Source organism: Paramormyrops kingsleyae, unplaced genomic scaffold (assembly GCF_048594095.1).
Source record: "Paramormyrops kingsleyae isolate MSU_618 unplaced genomic scaffold, PKINGS_0.4 ups184, whole genome shotgun sequence".
Lineage (NCBI taxonomy): Eukaryota > Metazoa > Chordata > Actinopteri > Osteoglossiformes > Mormyridae > Paramormyrops > Paramormyrops kingsleyae.
Window position 1 is genome coordinate 33,278 of NW_027326122.1, and position 3,464 is coordinate 36,741.

The window sequence follows — 3,464 nt, forward strand, 5'->3', positions numbered from 1 at the left end:
CCTTTATAAATGAATTCCCGATTAATGCCTCTACATGGCTAGTGGTGTAATTGTATCATTAGAAACACATGAAAACATCTTAATTGCGTTAAGGTATGTAACGGTATAGTCACATGACAAAAGATAACTTCGTGACTTAGCAAATTGCATGGTAGTTATATTACTTTAGTGTTGCTGCTGTGACAGTGCCAGACAATACAACTGTCTAATTGTACCTATCAGCGTACCTATAATATCACCCATTCATTGCGCCAGGGTAAGGTCGGATGGCGTTACATCATAAACATGAAATGAGGGGAACATGCTGCCTTTATCCATTAATATTTTCACGCAAGACAAAGGTAACGAGTCCATTGAAATTTCAGTACTTTGCGTTTTTTAATTTGAAATGGTAATTAGTTGCATTACTCCTTACAGACAAAAGTAGTGGAATTACAGTAACGCGTTACTACCAACATTGCTAGGTAGTGTGGGATTCAATAGAATTATAAAGAACATACAATGAATAGAGGAAAATGAGAATATAGCTTAAAGCAGGGCATGATGAAAGGGGGGGGGGTTGATTCTAGAAAATGCAGTTAACTGAAACGAGAACTGACTGGCGCCGGCAGGGCAGGGGGACCTAATCGGAACAGATAGAGGGAGCGACAGAAAACGTCAGCGGCCTCTACTTATCATTTAGCCTTCCAGAAGGACAAGTACTAACCGACTAACTAGAGCAAATATCAAACATGTGGTTGTCACGTAGACGGAAGGTACCGAGAGAGGGGGGAGATGCCCAAAGGGCTTTAAAAGGGAAACAGCTGATACATATGGCAGAGCCTCCTCTTGTACATGCCGAATGTATGTCAGATGGTCGCTCCCGGATTGCAATCTGTCAGAGAATAAACTGGTGACCTGCAACTTCTCCACGTGTCAGCTGTGAATCTCTTGACCCGGTGGAGACGGCGTACTCCAACACTCCCCAGCCACTCTGAAGCACTGTGCAGATCAACAGTCACCTGTCTTCACAGATATTTTCAACCAGTCACTGGATCTTTGTGTCTTAAATCATCCACAATAACACCTTTTCCAAAGAAACCCAGAGTCTCTTGCCTCAGTGACTACAGACTGGTGGCTCTCACATCGGTGGTAATGAAGGCTTTTGAGAGACTTGTGCTGTCATACCTTAAAACCATCACAGACGCATCTCTTGACCCCAGGCTACAGTCTGCCTACAGAACCAACAGACCTGTGGACAATGCAGTTAACACTGGACTCCATTTCTTGCTCCGACACTTGGAGTGCCCTGAGACATATGTTAGGATTCTGTTTCTGGACTTTAGCTTTGCATTTAATACTATTCTATCGGAGCTAATGCGGACTGAACTCTCACAACTGTCCGTGCCTGATCCAAAATAACATGTTATAACCACGATGGCCCAGTTTTACGCTACAATCATTGAGTCAGTGAACGAGACCAAGCCAGACTGCAACACATCATCCACTCAGCAGAGCGAATAATCGGCAGTAACCTGCCTACCCTCCAGACACTGTACATCACCAGAACCAGGAAACGGGCGTACAAAATCTTTGAGGACCCATCTCACCCTGCTCACCACATCTTTCAAGCCTTACCCTCCAGGAGAAGACTCATGGCAATCAGAACCAAGACCACAAGACACGCCAAGAGCTTCTCCCCTCAGGCAGTCTCTCTCATTAACCAAACCAGTCTCTGAATGGACGTTCAATTAATCGTCAGCTGCAGTGAAATATCCACCAGCATAACCAGTGAACAACTGATAAACTTCCTCTATGATTATATTCTGCACTCTTGCACATTATGCACACATACTGCGAACTCTTTATATATTTTGCACTCTTGCACATATAGTTGACTTGGCTGCTACTTAATAACGACACTATTCAAGAGCCCTTTAAATTATTATACCATTTATATAGTTTATATTCATACTACAATGATTACTATGTACACACACATATATAAATATCATAATACCATCATTACTGCCATTAATAAACTTAATTATCATATTATTATCATATTACCCAATTGCCAGTCTATTGTCTATTACCTTTCTGCATATGTCTTTGCTAAATGATGTATGTTCTTTGTAATGTCATGTAAAAGCACCGCCAAGGCAAATTCCTTGTATGGAAACATATATGGATTCCGATTCTACATCCTTCATCAGGACTAGAAAACTTCCATCCAGTGTTGCATTTCACTTTGATGCTGTCGCTTTTGAAACACTTTTCTGTGATCTAGCTCTTGTTTTGGTCGCCGACCAAAACCTCCGTGACGCCCCCGCTCGGAGTAGAATGCCCAGGGACGTTGCAGCCACCGGCGTCCTCCCTGTCCTCCTGTCCTCTCAAAAAACAGCAATCGTTTAAACAAACATGAGGGAAAATTCAAAAGGCAAAGATGACGTCATGCCTTACCTCAGCACAGCTGCCCACCGCACAAGCGACAGCGTGTCACCTTACTTTAAAAAAAAAAGAAAAAAGAAAAACGGCGGGAAATGGGGGCCGCGCACGGACAGGGCCCCTCCCTCACACCACATGCGGCTAATTAGTTGGCCATCCAGAGGCACTCAGTCTATTAGTCACCCATTCAGTCAGTCAGTTCTGCCTTTCAACAACAGGGGGCAGTAGAGGTGCACCGTTCCCGGAAGCACTGCAATACCGGGTCGATGCCTGGAGCAGACGGGGCAAGCCCCACTTCCGGCTCCCTGTTCCAAAAATCCGTTTAATATGTGGTGCCCTCCATGGGGGACGTATCAAAATAACCTTTTCATACCAAAACAAAATGTAAATCAGCTCAAATACATGAATAATAAATATTATGCTTGTACTACTAACATTTACACATAATCACAATCTATAAGGCTGAAACATTCCCACACTATGCAAATCATGCCAACACAGTACAATCAGACTTTCAAAGATAATATTAAACAAATAGAACTACCTGCAGAACTATTACCCATAAAACAGGAAAAGGGCAATAAGACCAGCAAATACAATTATACACCATTTAAACCTAATTACAATTATATGGTCAATAAAACAATTAAAATGTCACCTTATATGCATGCTATTAAAAAGTTAAGACCTTTAACCCTCTGGAGTCGACGGCATCGTCGGCAATGCCGTGTATCTTTCTCGTGTATTTCAGTTCATAACTCGCTGAAATCTTATTATAGAAACATGAAAAAATGCTGACTAAATCCGTAATCTGTCTTCTTTTCAAAACGTCCATTGTCGGAAGTATTAAACTTTTAAAAATTAGGTTAAATCGGCAAAAAATTAAACCATGTCACCTTACTTTGTTTTACCTGCTTCGGGGGCATGTAGTACCGCTGTCACCCGAAGATCGCTATTCACATTCTAAATAGCCGCATTAGCGTGTATTCAGATCGCATTCGCATGGTAATTTGATTAACAGCACAACGGTGAAACGC

The 3,464-nt window shown here is 42.2% G+C and overlaps 1 pseudogene; it reads right to left on the reverse strand.

Moving 5' to 3' along the window:
- Positions 1 to 2,652: 2,652 nt before the first annotated feature.
- LOC140587359 (U2 spliceosomal RNA) lies at positions 2,653 to 2,885 on the reverse strand (annotated as a pseudogene).
- Positions 2,886 to 3,464: the final 579 nt, after the last annotated feature.